Below are 22372 nucleotides of genomic sequence, written 5' to 3' on the forward strand. Positions count from 1 at the left end.
ACTGTGCAATGTGTCTACAAGGAATGTTGTCCAGACTGCCCCCCGCTATATGTACATGGACGACGGATCAAGTACTCAAAGTATTCGTGGTGCAGCATAACTATGCTCTTCCTCCAGTTGACACAATACAACGGTTTTCTGCGAAATCTGATTTACTAAAGTCCAAAACAGGAATTATCAGTTATCCCATTAAAAGAGAACTCGGGTTGCTTTAGAATACTGTACACGTCGTAGGAGTGGCACCAAGTACTCGTGTGGCCGTTGTCCACTGTCGTAAGTCATGACAGCAGAGTGGTGCATATGTGCGAATCGGGTGTGTGGAATCAGCATATTTGAAGGCGCGATGCAAGGGGAATAAGGAACCATCGTGATTAAACGTGTCCGTGACCACACTGTCAATTTGTTCGCACAGCGACGAGAAGTTACGAGTCTGTCTACAGGGAGTGGTGTACCACTCGTGGCCATGACAGACGGCATAAGGACGGTGGTCGTGAAAAGGTCCCAACCGACAGGGACCCCTGCACAAGTATCCCGCCTTGTCAACGACAAACGGTTTGAAAAGCGACATGGAGTGTTGTTGTCAGTGAAGGCAAGTCCATTAGTAGCACTTACCAAGTGAACATTGCAAAGAAAACGACTTGTTACGGACGTGAGGAGTCGGGTACTTTTCTAAAGGTCCTTGCTAAAACAGCTCAACTTCGCTGGGGCAATCAACCCAAAATTGGACAGTAGGTCAGTGGAGGCATCTTGTTTGGTTTGAAGGGTCATTTTTCCGTCTAGAAATGATGCAAGACATCGAGTTCGCCCACGATTTAATTATGTGTGTAAACTATAATTTGTTGAGACTATATTTCATGTCAGGGGTGATTCTTTGAAATCTGGACGGTGTTTATCGTACCACGGCTTGGTCCGCTCATTGAGAGTAGAGAGAACATGAAGCACGATATTTACTTTAGTGTTCTCGGAGACCAAGTGTCGCCCATTGTTCATCTTCGTGATGAGTACACTGTGGAAGATGACAAACGCGTTGTTCACAGGGCTTGAAGCATAGTGTCCCAGTTTGATGAAAATTTAGCCAGCCCATTACATTTCATTGAGAGCACAAAATCACCCAATGCTAATCTTACAGGAAATGTCTCGGAGTGTTGTGAACTTACGAAACAATATTCGGGCAGTTCGGTAGTGCTATGAGATTTAATCGTTAACGTATCACATGATCTGGTTACGACATACATGAAGAAAACTGTGGGTAATCCTCGTCATAGAAATAATGATTTTATAAGGGGCAGAAGCGGCCTCAGACGGTATTAGCACTACGAGTCCTGGGTCCCCGTCTGCTCGTCACGTAACTCGGCCGCCACAGCTGACAGTGGAGGTAACTCTCACGGTGTCCGCAGAGGGCGCCGCCTGCCCCTCGGGCAGCTGCCTCCCAGTGCGCCACTGCCCGGCTGCGCTGCTCGCCCTCCGCCAGCGCCGGCCGCCGCCCCCGCGCTGCGGCTTCTCCGGCCTGGAGGAGGTCGTCTGCTGCCCGGAGGCGGGGGCGGAGGCGGGGGCGGGTGCGGAGGAAGAGGACTCCAACGACATCCCCAGCGGCGACGCCTGGGCCTTCCCTGCGGCAGAGCGGCGGCCCAGCGAGGCAGGTGAGTCCGCCGCACACTCTGCTCTGCCCTGCCCTGCTCTACCCCCACCACTCCTCTGGACTCACAGTGGACCAGCACTGCTCACTCGTGCTGCTTTACTTGTTATCCTTTACATCTGACTCACTACCTTCTTACTAATTAAAGTCGTCTTTTCACTATACCATATTATATATATACTAAAAATGGAGCTAATTTGTTTATCGTAACTGAATCAACTGTGGGTTCTTGGTGAAACATTCTAACTAAACAAACAAAACACTAGTTTTTTGCCTTGATTCACAAATATGGTTTCTGAATGTTTTATGAAACTTGCAGCTTTTATGGATGAAGCTTTAGAGTAATTATGGAAAGTAAGGGTTTAAAATTCCCAATTTAAGTATTGAGAATACCTCTGTAATGCTTTCACCCTGTCGCTCACAAGTGGCGCGGCCTACACTTATGTTGAGTTCTTTTTTTTCCATCTACTGTGAAGCCCAGCATGTGCTCTCCTCCCCCTGTAATCTAATATTAGTGTCTAATGTACGACTATTTGATGACTCGCTCGTGTCAGACACATTTAATTACAACCTCTCGAGTCTCTCTCCAAATACTCCATTAACATGTATTCAGGACGTCATACATCTTCTGCCCACGCTTAATTACTCCGTATGGAATCGTAAGACAGTATAAAGGGCGTTTATGGATTCAGTAACATCACTGCCCTTCACACAATCGTCAGTTGTCTATAAGAACACCGCCAAAGAACACAGCAAAAATTAACGTCCCTGTATTTTCAAACAAGAATCTAAAAAAGTCATAATTTCTATGAATTCGATGCGGCCCACATTGGCAAATATCTCGTAGCCCTGGCACTATGCAGGCACCATATTAGTCACCAAAAAGTCTACAGTTACTTCCAGAAAATAGCGCGCCTGGAACCAATCAATAAACAGAATATATAAACAAATATATGAGTATTCGACTACTGTAATGACATCAACCACATAGTTTCTGTCAGATGAGTGCTTAGTTTTTCGGCATTCCTTCATTTATGGCACCGGATATGAGAGTTTGAACCTTCACTGCTTACCTACACAAGTGATAAGCATTCCGAAAAAGAAGGGTCGTAGCCTACAACAAATGTATTTCACATAATCCAATAAACCTAACTTATTCATTTAGAAATAGAACATGTATCTTCTTAAACTTCCATCATTTTCTGAAGTCATTTTAGTACATTATGAAAATTATACATGTCTTAACTTAAGTCATAGTAATCAGGTCTCTTATATGAGGGGAAAGGCTATATGTAACATGTATTACATTACATTTTTTCTCTTATCTACAGCGTGCAGTTCTTACAAGGATATGCGGGATGGTCTGGGAGACTACATACTGCGTAAGAAACTGGCTGGTCCGCACGAATTTCCACATATGGTGAGTCCGAAAGATCTTAAAAGAACGTTCACCACTGCATGAATAGCGTCATTGTGAATTCACTGGTCATAACGTAATACAAAGATAAATTTCGAGATCGAATGAATCAGCAATTCGTAGAATGGACAACGGAGAATTTCTACAGCAGCAAACTGCTAACGATAGCACATCAGTTCTACTGCAGTGAGTCTGAAATGGTGTGCAACGATTTCTTTTCATGGCTCTCTTGTTACACGTCATTTCTGGAATGAAGCACATAAGCGACACCGGTTTATTCTCTGCGAGTTATTTAAGCAAGAATAATTCACCATAGTGACGCTCACCCAAAGAATTTGGGCTACACATCGAGATTAAACGTCTATTCTTTCTCTAAAATAGTGACAGAAAATCTTTTCGCTTATGGTACGTCCATTTTACGGGAATATTAATTTCAGCACGTACTCTGGACCGAGACACAAGTTATCGACCCCATTTTCTTTGTTTACACTGCGTTTACTGTAGCAACCGCATTAGTTATGAATGCCCTAAATAACTACACTTTGTCATCAGACGTAACATTGTATGGGAGAGTGGCCTGCTATCGTTATGAGGGATCTTAATATGAGGCTCTGTTCTTAACAAACACCTAATTTCTCTCATGGTAAGCAATCTATGGGGCAGAACAACCACAGCATTACACATTTCGTTCGCCATTCCAACCATTCTAGCATCTTTGGATATAATATTAGTGTTGCTAAATGTTAAACACAATGTCCTTTGATTGCCAAAAGTTAGTAAAATGCATCTCTTGTTGGATGGAATGTAGCGGGAATCCCAGTCAGAGAAAGGAGGGATCGCCAATGGTCGACGTCTCTGGAATGCAATGCAGGAGGGGGGGGGGGGGCAAGACCATATGAATAGGGGCAGTGGCAAGATAAGCGAGCTTTGGGGCGATATTAGAACTAATGTACGATTTTTTAATACTACCGAATTATTATTAAGGTTTAACATACCACTGACATCAAAAGGTCATTAGAAAGGAAACGGAAATTCGAACCGGATACAGATGCGGAAGGATTAAAAATGGTTCTAATGGCTCTGAACACTATGGGACTTAACTTCTGAGGTCATCAGTCCCCTAGATCTAAGAAATACTTAAACATAACTAACCTAAGGACACCACATACATCCATGCCCGAGGCAGGATTCGAACCTGCGACAGTAGCGGTCGCGCGGTTCCAGACTGTCGCGCCTAGAACCGCTCGGCCATCCCGGCCGGCGGAAGGATTCAACTGTGTCCTTTTGCATTACGCCTTTGTGACTTAGGGAAGAGACAGAAAATCTGATTCAGTATGATCAGATGAAGATATGATCCGGTGACCTACTGAATGATTCTCCAGATTCGAAACAACTGTACCCTCTCGTTTGGTCTCAGTATTTACGTTTCAAATACATATTATAGAAAATAAGTAGTACTCTTAACAAATGCATGGTGGTGTTTGTGGGTAGGATCTGTGTTTGTCTCTTGCAACGATGATAAAAACCTGGATCAGACTATGAGATGGCTGTGGTGTGTTGCAGGCGGCGCTGGGCTTCAACGTCCCCGACACGGAGGGCCTCAGCTGGCTGTGCGGAGGGACCCTCATCAGCGACCAGTTCGTCCTCACCGCGGCCCACTGCTGCGCCAGCAGGATCACGTGAGTGCTGTACTGCTGCTTCTATGAAAATGTGGGGAACATAGCGTTACCCTCCACACATTTTGCTCTGAACATCTGTCACGAGTTAGTTTTGGAAAGATGGTTATACGCCTATAAAGCCACGAGTATATTCCACTACACGAATCGTTTACGCGATGGCCGTCTCTTTGGGCTCAGTCGTTGCAGGCGACAGTAAGGGCCGTTCACTTACGATAGAGTCAATTCGTCAACTTCCTCTGTCCAAGAAACACGTATATTTTTGTAACTCTTCAGGCTTTCCCGGCGATCTAATGACATATTGGGTCGCAAGGAATGGGCGCCGACCACAGAGGAAGCGCCTGCAGTCGTTGGTGGAGGGGGAAGGCCATAGGCACAAATACTGTACCAGGTCCACTCGAGGAGCAGTCTCAGGTCGCACCTGATGAAGGTCACGAGCTACGTGACCGAAATATCGTGCAAGTACGCCGCTGATATCCGGCAGAACACCCGACAACCCAAGATGTCATTAGATCGCCGGGAAAGCCTGAAGAGTTACATCAAAAGTCTCTACGGAGAGGTATCAGAATATCAAGTAGCTGGACAAGCTACGCCAGAAGAAAGGGAAGATGCTGAGTTCTCTCAGTTTTTTGCTGAGGTGTCGAGATGGAGAAGTGGTACCAGTATTTGCCAGAATTAAACATCACATCAACTCCAGAGCGGCGAAGAAGATAAAACACAGAGCCAGCATGGCACTGGTGAGAGAGAGGATTCGAGATATGCGCCACAGGTTTGATGGTGTGGCCAGGAAGCTGTTACACATTCATCTGTACATGGCAGCCTCCTTAACAAGACAAGATTGGGATTGGGTAGACCGTGCCTCCTGGTCTTTAGCTGAGTGTGCTAGAAGGAATGCCTCATCTCGCCAATCTGCAAAGTTTGACCGCATGACTAAGAAAGCACAGCAGATGGAAGAGACACGCACTGTGACGAATCTGAGTGGCATACAGTTTGATGATACAACCTTAAAGGTACTCAGCAAGGGTCTCAACTTTGCTACGACCCCTAGAAACGTACCCATTTCAGGTTTCGTCAGTGCAGTAGAGGGAGTTGCAGCCACACTTCCACCTAATGTGGCAGAGGAAGTCCGCCGAGAGACCTGCAGGGCCCTCACCAAGGCCAGGCCGCCGAAATCGAACATCACAACCGAGGAGAGGCTTGCACTCAAGAAACTCCGGGAAGACAACAGCATTGTGGTACTGCCAGCAGACAAAGGGAACTCCACTGTCATCTTGCAGCGGGTGGATTATGATGAGAAAGTACGCCAACTTCTGGAGGACCCTGCATACAGAATGCTGGAGTGTGACCCCACGGACAAGGTGGCCAAGAAGACTAGTGCTCTCTTGAAGGAAACAGGGATGCCCGATAAGATCATCAGACAACTACGGGAAAAAGCGCCAGTGCCACCTAGACTGTATGGTCTGCCTAAAATACACAAGGAGGGCGTGCCCCTACGTCCTGTTGTCAGTAATATTGGGGCACCTACGTACACAACAGCCAAGTACTTGAAAGGTCTCCTGTCTCCATATGTGGGGAAATGTATTCACCACATCCGCAACTCAGAAGATTTCCTGCAACGCCTCAAGCAACTGCACATCACAGATTCGGACATTGTGGTTAGTTTTGATGTGGTATCGCTGTTCACCAGGGTCCCACTGAAGGACTCACTAGACCTGATTGCAGAGAAATTTGACGGTGCTCTGTTGGACCTGTTCAGTCATACACTGACATCCACGTATTTCCTGTACAGAAACCAATATTACGAGCAAACTGAAGGTGTAGCTATGGGCAGCCCACTGTCCCCTGTGGTTGCCAACATGTTTATGGAGAGTTTTGAGGAGAGGGCATTGGAGACAGGCACATTTAAACCCACATGCTTCTGTAGGTACGTGGATGACACCTTCGTGATCTGGCCACATGGGATGGACAGGCTCAATGAGTTTCTTGAACGTCTTAACTCGTGCCACCCTAATATCACTTTCACCATAGAACTGGAGAAGAATGGCCAGCTGCCATTTCTGGATGTACTAGTCCAGAGGAAAGCAGATGGATCGATTTGCCACAGTGTGTACCGGAAACCAACACACACTGATTTATATCTGCAGGCCAGCAGCTGTCACCACCCTGCACAGAAGAATGGAGTTCTGAAGACTTTGGTCCACAGAGCACGCGCCCTGTCAGACCAAGAGAATCTACCTATAGAGATAGAACGTCTCAAAACAGTTTTCTCCAAAAATGGATACACGGACAGACAAATTGAGAGGGCACTACAACCAGCCACTATACCACAAGTTCCAGAAGAAGACCATAATGAAGCAAAGAAGGTGGCATATCTGCCCTATGATGGCTCTATTTCTGCCAGAATCAGTAGGATCCACCATAAACACAAGATCAAGTGTGTTTTCTGTCCATCCAACAAGATCGGGGGACTGCTGGGGAAAGTCAAAGACGACCTGTGGTTACGAAAACCAGGGATTTACAATATACCTTGTCAATGTGGCATGTCCTACATTGGCCAGACGACAAGAACTGTGGAGATCATGTGCAAAGAACATCAGAGGCACACTAGATTAAGACAGGTGACTAAATCAGCCATTGCTGAACACTGTCTAGAACTAGATCATGCCATGAAGTATGAGGATACCAAGATTCTAGCACAAACACCCAGATTTTGGGACAGTGTTATAAGAGAATCGATAGAAATTAAAATGGCTGACGATCTTATGAACCTTGACACAGGGTACCAGCTAAGCAGAGCCTGGGATCCGGCTCTGGAATTGTTAAAGGAGCAACGGGGCCAGCTGCAACACTACACAAACAGAAGAACCAGAGACATGGAGATGGAAAACGAGCCCCTGACGGACTTTCAGGCGCACCAGACCGAAGATGGAACACCCAGAAGTGGGACTGGTAGGCGCGGACCGCAGAGGGAACATCCAAAGCCGCAGCGGACGAAAAACAGAGCGGCAACGTTACAACAGGTCGTGGTGAGCGGGCGCGGACCGCAGGGGGAACGCTTGGTACCCCACACCGTAGATGAAACACCCAGGAGCGGGTTTGGTGGGCACGGACCGCAGAGGGAACACCTAGAACCGCAGCGGACGGAAAACGGAGCAGCAACGCTCCAGCAGGTCGCAGGGAATGGGCGCGGACCACAGAGGTAGCGCCTGCAGCCGTTGGTGGAGGGGGAAGGCCATAGGCATATATACTGGACTAGGTCCAGTCGAGGAGCAGTCTCAGGCCGCACTTGATAAAGGTCACGAGCTACGTGACCGAAATATCGTGGATGTACAACGCTGATATCCGGGAGAACACCCGACAACCCAAGATGTCACGTATATGTCTTGTTGTTTGTAGTGTATATTGGCTCTCTCTTGTCGGTCGGAGATCAACAGACTGTTAAACCTTCAGAGATCGATCTCAGGGGAGCAGTTAACCTTAATTTCACTGTCTTACGGTCCAACAATTTTCACTCTCCCCTAGCAATTAATCATGAAATGGTGAGTTACCTGGAGGCTTGTTCAGATATGTGTCATTTACGCATGTGCGCTGTCCGTTAGAAAGTAACAAACGTGATACCTGTGTCTCAGCTCGAAGTATGCAGTAACTTTTTTTTAAATGAACAGACCGTCATTTGACTCTGTTGTTGTTTATTTAATTACGGCCCACGTTTTGGCCTTTTATGCCATTTTCAAGTGATTCAAACGCCATGAAAGGCCAGAACTTTCGTTATAATTATAAACAATAATACAGTCAAATGGCAGTGTTTTCATCTAAAAATTGTTGTATGACCGTTGCTCAGCAATATAAAAACTATACAGTAACTGTAGGTCAACAGCTGTCAAAGCGGCTGTGAGAATCACTGTGTGTGATTGTTCCAGGGGAAGGCCAGTCGCGGTGCGCCTGGGAGTGAACAACCTCACGGCGGCAGCAGACGGCGCAGACTACGGGATCTCGGAGATCGTGCTGCACCCCAGCTACAGGAAGCGGCGGTCCTACGGCGACATAGCGCTGCTGAGGCTGGACAGGAGGGTGGAGTTCAGCGACGCCGTCTTCCCCGCCTGTCTCAACACGCAGGACGGAGACCCGCCGAGCTTCACTGCCGCCGGCTGGGGGGCCACGAACGCTGCCGGTAAGCGAAGGGGGCCGTCTTGTGTCAAATCCTATCACTGTATGCCACTGAATATTTTCTCAAATACGTGAACTAGAAAATATACCTTTCCTCGTATCTTTGCCATTTCGAGTCACCCAAATAATTATCATCTTTCACTCATTGTTTTAGGCCTCAAAAATAGTTACTAGAATCAAAAAATTACGCTTGCCTGACTGAAAATGAAACTCTTCAAATCAGCTCAAAATACTGAACAGAGCGATTAACAGCTTCCTAAAGTAATATATTAAGCAGTATGACAAAGCATTCAGTCTTCACGAAATGTAAACCTACCATGAGTTATCCTTTGGCAATGGAGGTAAAGTGATTTATGTGGAAATATTTATGAACGTCCAGCCACCTATCATCGTTCCTTACCTCCTTCCCCATCCCTTCTGACTGTTCCGCTGCCAAATGTGAGATAGAAAGTAGATCATATCGTTCTTGGTACATGCCACACTCCTAGCATACCATAATTTGAAACAAAGAAACAATGTCGCCACTCTCCCTTTGTTCCAGGAACGCGACTGAGCCCTGTGCTTCTGAAGACCACCATCTACCCACGTGCGTTATCTCAGTGCCAGAGTGCCTACAAGGAGAGATTTCCACAGGGAATGGACTCGTCGGTGATCTGTGCCGGAGACCCACAGGGGGAGACTGACACCTGTGCTGTAAGTACCCACTTTCTGTGACCAGGCGCATCGTACCTGATGCATCCCACAGTACCAGACAACTGGAGAGTCCTCCAGTGAGCCGAGCCCACCGACTGCCCCTCAGTGCGGCGTGTTTACTTTTCGCAGGGCGACTCCGGCGCCCCCCTGGTGACTGGCCGCTCCGCCCCCTACACGGCGGTGGGCGTCACCAGCGTCGGCCCCAGGCCCTGCGGCGGCGCCCTGCCCGGCGTCTACACGCGCGTCTCCGCACACCTCGGCTGGCTGGAGGGACGCGTCTGGCCCTAGCCACAGGCCCTCCCTACCGGCGCCACTGCGCTCGTGGCCAAAGGGAGGCCCGGAGATCCAACTCGTCTGCATTTCGTAGCCTGCGTAGTACAGAGTACCTGCCAATCTGTGATACGTTACATGTGATATATTTATGTGTTTACACTGCGTTACCTGTTAGTTGAGAATTGTGTTTCATAACGTTTGTTGTATATTACGTAGTACAAGTAGAAGAACTTCAAAACCTATGTTGGACTGCTACTCGATTAACATTAAGTTTTACAGCTCACTACAACTCTCTCTTACATTTTATTACTTTTTATTCTGAGAGTATTACTCCCTGAAGTATTTCGCTAGCACAATTTGATAGTTCCACATATTTGTGAAACGCCTATCGAACTAAAGTGCTGCCGGCTTTGACGTACACATAAATTCAAATCTGATAGAAAGTGTATCGTGCATATTGCACATTAAGGTCCGACAACAAGTCACAAAAAGTAAAAGAGGTATAACGATGCCAAGCATTCGTATGAAATTGTTATTTATTGTATAAATCCTGTGATTTACTTTTTTTACTTTTTAAATGTGCTCTAGAAACAAGTACGACCCTCACTACTTGCCCATTTTTTCATCATTTCTGCAGTGGAAACCACTTATCTTCTCTTCAAAAGACTTAAACACTGTTTTATTTTAACTACCTTATGGCGATAATTTATTAACTTTTATGTATTTTATAACTGCATATTAAAATATCATAATCATCATCATCGTCTACTATTGGACATTGTATGCTGTTGTATACTGTTTAGTGATCATCACTTTCTGTAATAAAAATAAGTTTTACAAAATTTTCTTCTAGCTTATATTTTTTAGCAACTACAACTGTTATGTGAATGTTCAATCTGATATTACTAACAGCAGGAATAACGCCTTTCTAAAAGTCGGCCGTTGTGTGTGATGGCCAACAGATATTTCAAGACGTCATACACAGAGAGCACACTGGTTGCTGTATTTAAAGACAGACTAATTCACTGTAGAGTCGCTTCTTTTTATTGGATTTGTTTTGAAGCAGGTGTTTCTGTAAGGGCAAGCATGAGTCTCAATCGTACTTGAAAGGGCATGTATTAAGTAACATCTTTGTAGGTCTCGAATTTATTCTCCATTCTTCACACATTACTTCACAAGTTCACAACCTAAACTAATCGATAAGGAAAATAGACTACTTAGGTGTAATCGAACAGGTAAATGTTGCCTGTTCATTTAGCAATTTCATTTTAGCGGCTACACTTCCACTTTGCATACATCGTGATCTCATCTTTCCTACGCGTCCTGTTTTTTCTGCTATACTCAACTCTTAATGATGGAAATAAGCTCTTTGAGGAACCTCTTGATATAACCATTGAGACATTCTCGCATCTTTCGGAGGTGGGTTTCTCTATCAGCCAATGGGTATCTTTCAGCGGTTTGGATACCAGGGGGTGTTCGCTGTTTCAATATGCATCCGCCATTCTGATGATTTTTTCGTCTTTTCAGTTCTATTTGGCTTAGTAGGAGGAGTGGCTTTGTCTAGTTGGTGGGAACTACATCAGAGTTTTTAGAACGACGAACAATACCAGGCAGATCATTTTACATTCCATGGGGAATGTTAAGCGACTGGTTAGCATATTTCTAGGGTATTTTCTAAATATTTGTACAGTTTAATTCTTGAATATTTCGCGCTCGGGGATGTTTAAATATTCTCCGTTAGGCGAAACGGGACTTCACAGTCTGCTCACTTTTGATTACACGGAAACTGATTGTAGGAACAAACGTTACCTCTTCGACGCGTACCGCTGTAGATTAAACACTGTCCTCTCCCGAATTATAAAACAGTCGCTGTCCTGGGTAAAGTGTGTACTGCAAACATATTCCTCCCTGTGAGACCTTAACTTTTCCCGGCGAAATGAATGTTCAAATAACTTACGGGTTTGCTGGCGGGTGACGTCGTCGAACACCGACGATATTTCGACAGGAGCACACCCTGCCATTCTCAAGGCACAAATGTATGCGTGTTTTTTTTCAGATATGTAGACGATACTTTTGTTGTGTGGCCTCATGGTACTGAGAATTTAAACAAGGTTTTGGATCTACCCGAATATTCAGTTCACTATGGAGGTGGAAAACAATGGATGCCTTCCCTTCCTTGATGTGTTGGTCAAAGGGAAGACTGATGGCACGTTGGGACATTCTGTTTATAGGAAGCCCACCCACACTGACTTGTATCTGCGAGCTGATAGTTGTCACCATCCAGCTCAGCGTGAAGGAGTACTTCGCACCTTGGTTCACAGGGCACACGTTATCTCAGACCCTGAAAGTTTGGCAGCTGAGCTAGCACATCTCGAAGTCATCTTTCGTCAGAACGGTTTTAGTGAGAGGCAGATCAAACGTGCGTTCCGCCATCAGCCTTCTGTACAACGGGTGAGTGACGATAGCAACGAAATGGCACCTAAGTCTACGGCCTTTTTGCCTTACGCAGGAAGCATTTCCAACAGGATTGGCCGTATTTTGCGGAAATGTGATGTGAAATGTGTTTTTCGACCACCTTCTAAGATTAAGGCTCTGTTGGCGTCCGTAAAAGATGATCTTGGTTTATGTAATGCTGGGGTCTATCGTATTCCTTGCAGTTGTGGCATGTCATATATTGGTCAGACAACCAGGACTGTGGAAGACCGGTTTATTGAACATAAGCGTCACACACGCTTACAACGGCCGAGCAAATCCGCTATTGCAGAACATTGCCTTGACACCGGTCATCCTATGGAATACAATAACACGGAGATTCTGGCTTGCACGTCCAGCTATTGAGATAGTGTTATTAAGGAAGCTGTTGAAATCAGACTATCAAGCAACCTTATTAACAGAGATGATGGATTTCGTTTACATGCTGCTTGGAATCCGGCTCTGTCTCTCATCAAAAAACAGAGGGACAGAATTAGTGCTACCTCACCTGTTGATTAATAGTAACTATCGGTATTTCTGATGTTAGTTATCTTTGGTTGTGTTGACACTTGTTCTGTGTGTGGCGTCTTCCTGGTTTCTCCTCTGTGAATCGAGGTATTAAATTTCTTGCACATTTTTTTCTTCCTTGTATTTGTGCCTTGAGAATGGCAGGGTGTACCCTTGTCGAAATATCGGTGGTGTCACCCGGCAGCAAACCCGTACGTTATTTGAACATATTCTTCCCTCTAAGCACATTTATATTCCCCCTTAAGGTTTGTGAGAGTCACATTTGTATTTGCTGTTCTGGCCGCCCGTGTGCGATCGTGAATCAGCGGCATTCTTTCGATTACAGTACATCTCTCAGCTTATGAGACCCTTTTCTGAATTGTTTCTGTCCAAATCTGTTTTTTTTATTTTTTATTTGCACGTGGTGCAGTATAAGACTGCCACGCCACCATATTGCTGTAACGAGTTGACCCTAGCTTTGTGATCCCAAAGAAGACACGTGGATATTCTGGTACATCAAACGATATTCATTGAATAAAGCGGCAGTTACGAAGTATTAGCAGTAAGTTACATTTCTTTGCATGAAATTAGGCTTCAGGTGCAGAAAGGAAGAGAACAGCTGCTGTGTGTTTCCTCAATACAATACAGAGTGATCAGGCGCTGTGCTGAGGTATTACTTGAAAGTGGTATCCATAACTTGTGTGTTGATCTTGCTGGTTCATTTATTCCTTCGTGGTTAGAATTAATGTTTAGATGTCTGCAGAGATATCCACGACTGTACTGCCGGAAGCTATAAGCCGTAAGCAACTACGTCATTTGGTTCATGGTGAATCATTTATCACTTCATGTTCGAACAGAAAATACGCAGAATCTATTTTTGTTGCGCTTTGTCTGTGTGTGTGTGTGTGTATGTGTGAGAGTGAGTGAGTGAGTTTATTTTGCTAAATATACAACGTCAGATTGCGCTTCCAAATTATTTTGTAGTGTTTAAATATCTGTACTTACCTTACATAGCCTGAAAGTTCAGGTCTTGATCTTCACTGCTCATAGCAGCAGTTCAGTTGGTAGTCACACACACACACACACACACACACACACACACACACACACACACACACACCTGTGAATTCACAGTTGACTATCTCTTTATGAAAATTACTATTTCTCTTTTAATGAATGGTAAATCATAGCTTACAAACACAAAGTGAGTGCCTGGATTATTCCAAAATGTCGGACTTCTAATGAGATATGAAATGCTGTCATGTTTCTCAACGTGAAACTGGTTTACTGTGAAATTAAAATTGCAACAAAAAGGCAACAGTTTCGCTGTGTGGTTAAAGAGGGGAACAGTGTGAGAGCCATTGTTGGCTTTAGTGCAGCTCGCAGAAGCAGCTGATGGTAAATAACTGTAACGCCGTATATCACAAGCACATATCTGATCCTCAGTTCTTTGTTACTGACCGAGTTATGGACCAATATCACGCAAGGTACCGTGGCATGGGAGCAGAACGTTTACGAATACGTTTTGATGAAATCGTAGCAAGAACTTTGCTACTTCAATTGCAGTACAATACTTTGAAGAGTAGGAAACAGTACCACGAGTCTGACATGTTTTCGAAGATTATATTCTCTAAAATAAGGGGCAACGAAACATTACTATTCTTTTGTTACGAGAAAATGTAGAAAATTTGAAAAAAAAAATACGCATCTCGTTCTTCCTCGCTTATGCACAAGCAAGCCATCAGAGGAAAGTAAATGTACTATCTTCCCTCGAATACCTTACCTAACTTGTTACCAGACGTTAAAGAAAATTCCGCATATATTACACTTTAAAACCAAGTGTTCGTTTTGCTCGTGTTTTATGATCCAGATAAATCGAGTCTCACGCAAGTCAGAGAAATAAGTCATATGCAGATGAGATGTAATAGACTCCAGGAGGAAATCTGGACTGTGAACCACTACAACAGACCACAACTACTTGATGACAACTGATAATCAATCTAAAGTACAAGGTACAGTCGTTTTACGGTATCGGAAAGCTGTGTGTGGGTGTGTGTGCGTGCGTGTGCGTGTGTGCGTGTGTGTGTGTGTGCGTGTGTGCGTGTGTGAGTATGTGTGCGTGTGTTTGTGTGTGTGTGTGTTTGTGTGTGTGAGAGAAAGAGAGAGAGAGAGAGAGAGAGAGAGAGAGACTAGATTTGACAATATTTTTGTACATTGTGAGTCCCTTTGTGCTGAAACGGAGTTTTCGTTTAGTTCTATTATAATTAGGTAGTTATTGATCAACATGTAACTTAAAAATTTTACCCTCCTGTTTACATGACACATATACTGTGAATCGAGTGTTTACTCAATAAAAGGAACTGTGGATTAATATTACACTTTCCTAATACACATGGTGTTTCAGAATTCCTATTACAGGCATCTAGGGTTTGTAGAGGGGATTTAGTAGATGAGGTACTGTTGAGGAACCACTGTCGGGAAAAGTACGGTTTGGATGTGCATCAAGTTTAGAGATCAGGATATTTTGAAATCTTCCGCTTCATGGTACGATACCTAATGTACAATCAACGTATCTGGAACGGTTCTGGATCACTCCAGTCCTTCACATACCCTTTTCTTCCATCTAGAACAACGGCTACCAGAAGCTGGTACGTTCGGAACGCGGAAGGTTGACTGCTGTGCTCCACGGACGCTCCGGACCGTCGCCTTTGTAGAGGCGGCGCTTCGTCACACGGAAGTGATCCCGACCACAAATGCTAGACACGTCCGCTATGCCAGCGGCGCGTGTAGAGCACACACTGGTCTGACTTCATTCACTCCGCTGTGTGCGTGCCGCAAAGCGGATGGTTCGACAGCGATCCTATTTTTAAACATTTTTCACATCGGGACCGATACAATTTAGGATAGGGGTGCAGTATAAGAACTTTGTCTACTAGGTGCTCTCTACTACCTCTGGAAACCTGCATTTCGAAATGTGAAACTGCCAGCAGTAATGGTTTCATTGTAATTCTCCGAAATGCGTATAATTATTCAGGGACTGATGCTGCCGTAAATTGGGTGAATTGATCTTGCGGGCTTAGATTGGAGCACCCGAATAGGTGATTTGCGGGGTATCTACGTAAATGTAGAGTCGGTTACTGTGTTGGCCTCTCATTTACTGGCGCTTCTTCAGAAGAAACAGTGAAAGATAGGTGTGGTGACACAGTGAAGTTAAAAAAAAAAGAGAAAATAAAATAAAATAAAAGAGGGCCACATGTGAGTAGGTCTCGCACTTTGAGGGTTCCTCACAAACTTAATTATGTATGGCAGTTCATCTGTTCCTCTAAGCGAGAATGTCCACCATTCTTACGTGTTACCGACGCCGATACTGGCGAGATATCTTTCCCGGGGGTTCCAAGCTTAACGAGAATGTTTTAATTACAGTAATATAAATGTGACAAAAAATCATGCAGGATTCCAAGCTTTACGAGAATGTTTTAATTGCAATAACATAAATGTGACATAAAATCATGCAGGAGGCAGAAGGCTGAGTCGTAATTGTGAAAGCCAAATTTCGGACAAGGAATGTCTTTATTGTTTATATATTTCGGAATTTATCCATCATCAGACATCCAGGAGCAATTACTGCACGTAGAGATGGAGCTTCAAGTTGTAGGTGAGACAAACATTCGCAGACCAGACTTCAGTATGTATTGTGAAATAAATTTCAGCCTGAAACGTCGACCCGTTCATGAGGAAAAGGGTTTTTAGCAGTCGGGGAGACGCTGACTGACGGACAACACAGGCACACTGTAAAGATTCCGCTTTTACCGACTGAGGCACGACGGAACCCTAAAAATTGGAAAAATCTGGGCAAATGATTTCTCTGAAAGGAAGAATATACAGTAGGTCAGCGAAGCATTTTACCTGCCCCACTTACTGTACACGCCATGGAGAATCATTTGCGAGGTGCCGGGGCTAGCAGTGTATTTAACACTAAATTCTTCTAGAATCTACATATGTAAATGATGCTCTAAGCCCCCCTATTCTAACTCCGACTTTTTCTGTTGCACAAGGATTAAAAAAAATACGCGAACTGACTCTAATCAACCCTGCCAGTGGATTAGAAGAGAGTTTGGCACCTGCAATAATTTAATTTGATAAATAAGTTAAATAAACGAAGGTTTCATTAACATAGTGTGGAATGATAGGGTTGCTCTACCGATTAACAGAATGAAAGTTCTGTCCAAAATAAGAATATGATTTATTAAGATTAAACACAAAATAATAAACAAAAACACATGAAACATTTACAATACATCAAATTGGCTCAAATTGAATACTCAAACAAACGCTGTGAATGTGAAGTTGTCCCTAAACTAGATTGTGAGGATTATGACGAAGTGGTATGTGGAGCCAATTCCTTGCAACTCAAATCTTAAGAGAAAACACATAGGCAACCCAACATTAATTGCTGCAACCCAAGACAGAACAAAGTTAGAAAAAGACGAACAGGTGCGCTCTGCTGAGCTCTGATTATCACCTAGGAAAATCCCTGTCTGCCGGTGCTGCGGACATACCTTACCAATCTGTCTTCTTAACTGCAAGAACACGATTTGGCGTACCGGAGGCGATGGCTGGTTGCTTCGACGTCCTCGACCGAAAGGCGAGAGCCGACTACCCCGAGCACCTGTACAGGCCGAACACACCGCATTCCCGCCCCCACGACAGTGGCCGCAGTTAAACGTTCCAATCAGCAACTCGAAAACCGGCGGAAAATTCCACTCTATTGCCAGAGCAGTACCATTCCACCAATGGAGATTCTTGGCGCCAATTTCTGCGCTGATTTTGCTACGTCACGGAGCTATGCCCTGAGAAAGCTAATCACAGTTACTATTTTGCAGAAAGCGCGGGAGTTTTCCCGCCACAACTGCCTGGGTACACAAGTCCTTCCCACGCCTCGCTGGTAGCCCACCAGAAAGTGTTTTCGCTAAGTTTCTGCGAAGTAACGGAACCTCTAGCCCAGCCGCTACTTCAGACCCCTCGGGGCGTGTCTTTTGACAATGTCGGCGTCTGCAAAGCATTCACTCGACTTCCTCACACCCGTCGGCTTAACCCTTTCCAGATCAGCAGAGCCTGCCTGTCACCGGACCACCCGGGTGACGAGAGACGCTGTGTGGGAAGTCCATGTGTGAAGGAATAGCGACTTTTCACTGCATGCAATTAGAGAGAAAATCGTAAGTTAGAAATATGAGAGGGGGCTCATGCCACCTCTCACATTCACAGGAGTGTAATGCGTTTCCTTACTCTACTGTATTTCTTAGATTTAGATAAATCATTTTACAAAACATATGACCGGATTTTTTGCGTGAATTTTTTATCTTCAAGTTTATTCAGAAGACATGAGGTATAACCTGTTTCAATACCGATCACTATTGTATTATTATTAAAGCGTGCAGATCAAGAGTGGAGTTTCAATCTATGGTGTAATTTAACTAGGCGATAGCAATTTCTCACGTGTGTAGTATGAGAAGAGTGTGGCCGCTTGTGGGACCCGGGTGTGGGCCTGTGCGCAGTTTGTCGTCTGACGGAAGCGTCGCTTGTCGCTGCCTCCTGTGTACTGGGGGCGGCGGACTGTGCTTGCGTGCGTTGATTGAGTTATTTTGCGAGCAGGTCTGTAGGCCATGCTATGCGCTATTTGGACAGTTTACGAGTACTGAGCGTGTCTAAACGTGAGTGTCAAACATTATTTAGGAGGAGTCTCAATGTTCGTAATTAAATTATTTACGTAAATTAAGAGTTGTTTGGGTGTCTGCTGACTGTGTATTGTGAGCGCAAGCATAAGATGGCGAGTGTTTTGCCTCAGTGTGATAAATATATTCGATCTCTAAATAAAATATTCCAAAATAACTAGAGTGCACTTCTTCTTTACTCTCCCCAGCAGCCTAGCGCAGCCTGGCACCATTCTCTCCCCTAAAGACCACAACCTGGGATTAGGTCGTAGGAGGGGTGACAGTACGATCTGATGGCAATAATGTGTAGTAGGCCAGTTGGACACTAAATCTCGTGGTGGGGACACTGCAAAATAAAGACTTGTGTTCAGATCTCTTGTCTCGGATGACATCGTGCGCTGTGGACATTAGTACACGTTAGTGCGCGATACTGCGACAACTTGGGCTGATAGGGGGATGTGACGGACGCTTGAGGATAGTGGTGGAGACTTTAACTATTTCATTCCGAGTCCAGGTGGGTGTGGCATTCGCAAAAATTGATTCCAAGTCCTAGGTTCTATGAAGTTCAATCACATGACTAATGCAGTAGCCAATAGGAGTGCAGCATTCTAGGGGTCGGGGGTGCTAGGTCATGAATGAACACTGCGCTCGTAGTGCGAAAATGTGGAACTTCTCATTTGATCACTGAATTTTGAAATTGTAAATTCGCTTATTGAATATAATTAAAATTGAATTGGAATTAAGTACTTAGCTAATTGATAGGTTAGATGAGCGATGTTGGTGTCACTTGTGTTCAGTTAAATTGGATAGCATATTTACGGAAGACTATGTGTGGCGCGAGTATAAAGGTGCGGGCTTGAGGCTGTGCTGTAAGCGGTCGCTTGCGGGCCGCTCATTCGGCGTGTGTCTGGTTACAATGCGCGAGCCAGAAACAGCAGACGATCTTGTGTCGTCACCCGACTTCACGGTAGCGCCCTCTGGTGGCCACCGTATGAACTAGGTCAGTTGGGCTCTGGAGCTCGTGGTGAACAGAGTGGGTGCCGTCATCTCAAATACTGGTACTTGCATCACGATCTGACGTCAGGAGAGTGTTCTCTGGGGCACCGATATGAACTAAGCCATTTGGGATCTGTAGCTCGTGGTGAACACACTGGGTACGGCCATCTTGAATGACGCTACTTGCGTCATCACCTGACTTCACGGTGGCGTTCTCTGGTGGCGATGATATGAACTAAGGCAGTTGGAGTCCAGACCCAGTGGAGAACAGAACTACTGGAAATTGTTGGAACAATACAGACAAGTACTTTTTTCCCGCCATTCTCCTTGCTCAGTAGAGATAACAGGGGAGTGATGCATTATCCTGCTGGAATTTAACTTTGCGCCATTTTTATGGGGGTGGGGTGGGCGTGGCACTTTCCCACAAAAATTCAAATGTCCCGTCAAAATTCGCCATCTTGATTGACGTCACAGCCGCCATCTTGGATGACCTCGTGTTCGCCATTTTGGATAACGATACTCTGGACTGGTATGAACGTTGTTCCAATACTCAGGTCACTGTCATGCCTTTCGCCCTGCGTGTGTCGAACAAAAATGGGGCCATCATTTTGAAACAAACAGAACACAGACTCATGCAAAAGCAGTATCTAATGTCATTGCTGTCCCAGTGATGTCATTCAATACATATTTGACGTGTAGCATGTTTCTGCACAATCGTCAAAGTAGGCAGAGAAGTGGCGGTGCGCACGTAACCCGCGCCGTAATAAACGGTGACGGACTGTCACCCTTGATACTGTGTGATGGATTACTGTGTTCCAGTGTTGCGCCAGAGCCGAGAAAGAGCCAGATCTGTCCTGCAGTGCCATTGGGATAAGTGTCGACCCCTCGCGCCGGGGGGGTGGGGGGGTGGGGAGGAACTGGGTGGTGCCGATCTTGGTATCTGACTCTTCTCGTCGTGTTCTACGCACTCCCGTGTACGACTCTGCACACACCTGTGTTGCACTGGCGAAACAATTTCTCACTAACAGCAATTTCCCCGATGAATGCCTCACATTCTCTAATGCCGATAATGCCTCGTCTTTCAAACTCACTGATTTGACGGCACGGTTAGCGCGTGGATCTGCGAGGCATCCCGCACGTCTCCTCGCGCCACAGTCTGTAACCTCCCCCTCACTTATCGACCTTAATGACCGTAAAAAATGAAACCGCGTGTACCTAATGGGAATTTTGGAAAAGCAATCGTCACCGAAGTTAATCTGTCGGTAAAGAGGGAGGAAAGAGTTACATCTAAATGAAAGGAAAAGTGCTAATGAAACTGGTGGAAATTAATTTTGAAAAGGGGTAAAGTTAATAAAGAAAGTAAATGTGCAGCCGTTACGTTAACAATTAACTAGCGGTAATCAGGTATTTGAGATTTGGGGAAATTACGGTCGCCAGTCCTAAGGACAATTACTATAGTAACTGAAAAAAGAAAGATTATTACACATATAATTAGCACTAGAAGCGTGGCAACTGAAGGTTGAGAAGTGTAGTGTGAAAACTGAAAGTTTGTCAGAAGTAATAAATTTCGCTACACTCTGACTCAATTTAGCAAAAGAATTAATAAAACAGGAAAATCGAAAGTTAATTTAGTGACTGAAGTTAATAGTGAGCTTTCTTTCTGAAGCACATCGAAATTCAGTAAAACACGGTTAGTCTTGGACTACCTCAACAATCATTTCAAAAGCTACTTGAATCTACGCAATTTAGAAATAAGAGATTTAACTTTGAACTTGAATTAAATGATTCTTAACAATGAACAATAGTAAAATTTAGTACGTACCAAGCTGAGCTGCAGTCACAGGTAAGCTAAAATACGGTAACAAAACTCGCACTCTTAATTTGTGCTTGTGTAATCTAAATATTGTAGCCAGCTATGAATACCTTAAACGAACATTGAAATTAAAGCAGAGAAATCTAATGATGCTGGCGTTTGAATTTCAACGACACTCGGGTTCATTCCGGAAAAGGAAGGGACCCAACTTGGTGATGCAATTGGGACAATGAGCAACAAAGGTTCATGCTAAGTTGCTGTAATTTTGCGAGGCAAATGGGACAATTTTAAAAGCTGAGGTCTGCCATACAGTTCTAAAACTTTACGTGCTTCCAGCCTTCCTTGTTGGTTGATTGAAGGTTTGAAGCCGTCGATCGAGGAGGTGGCGACAGTCACTCATTGTCGGCCGTCGCTGTTGCAGAAGCTGGATGTTGGCGCGCCTTCTTCTCGACACGTTCACCAGGCGAAACGGGCTCTTGATGTGCGCCAGCTAATGCTTCCCGTCCGCGACACCATGTCAGAAACTATCATCGCGAGTCGAGCGCAATTACATGCTGCCAAACCCCGAAAGCGCGGCAACTCGCGGGAGCTTCACACAACACACCTGCTCCACTCGCTACTCCAGCCAGACTCCCTCTGCCCGCGCTCCACGCGACAGAGTTAACGCTACCAAAGATCCTAAACACTTTGATTCTTCACACGACCTATCGATGTAATCGTTCGATAACAGTTTTGCCTAGGCAAGACCCAGCGTAAAAATACAAATAATATTTACGAAACAACCCAATTATACATCGACATAAATGTATAAATATATATATATACAAACAGTAAAACAATTACAATATACAAAGAGACAGAAATGTCATATCTTGAGGTAACAAAGCAAGGAAAAAAAATAATAGTGCAATAGATGGAAATAGGAGGATATGCATTTCCGGCGTTACAAGTCATCCATTACCTTCGGTTTACAGCGACAACGAGCGGCTGAGGCACATTTTACCGGTGGTT

At 44.8% G+C, this 22372-nt stretch overlaps 1 protein-coding gene across 1 annotated transcript in view; it reads left to right on the plus strand.

Annotated features, from left to right (window-relative positions):
* The first annotated feature begins 1555 nt into the window (after window positions 1-1555).
* The window catches only part of LOC126187759 (serine protease persephone-like), a 45099-nt gene continuing 24282 nt past the window's right edge, over window positions 1556-22372 (plus strand). The window contains exon 1 of the mRNA XM_049929020.1: window positions 1556-1640. The gene's annotated coding sequence lies outside the window, so the exon portion shown is untranslated. The remainder of the gene's footprint in view (window positions 1641-22372) is intronic.

The sequence above is a fragment of the Schistocerca cancellata genome, chromosome 5, assembly GCF_023864275.1.
Source record: "Schistocerca cancellata isolate TAMUIC-IGC-003103 chromosome 5, iqSchCanc2.1, whole genome shotgun sequence".
NCBI classification, from domain to species: Eukaryota; Metazoa; Arthropoda; class Insecta; order Orthoptera; family Acrididae; genus Schistocerca; species Schistocerca cancellata.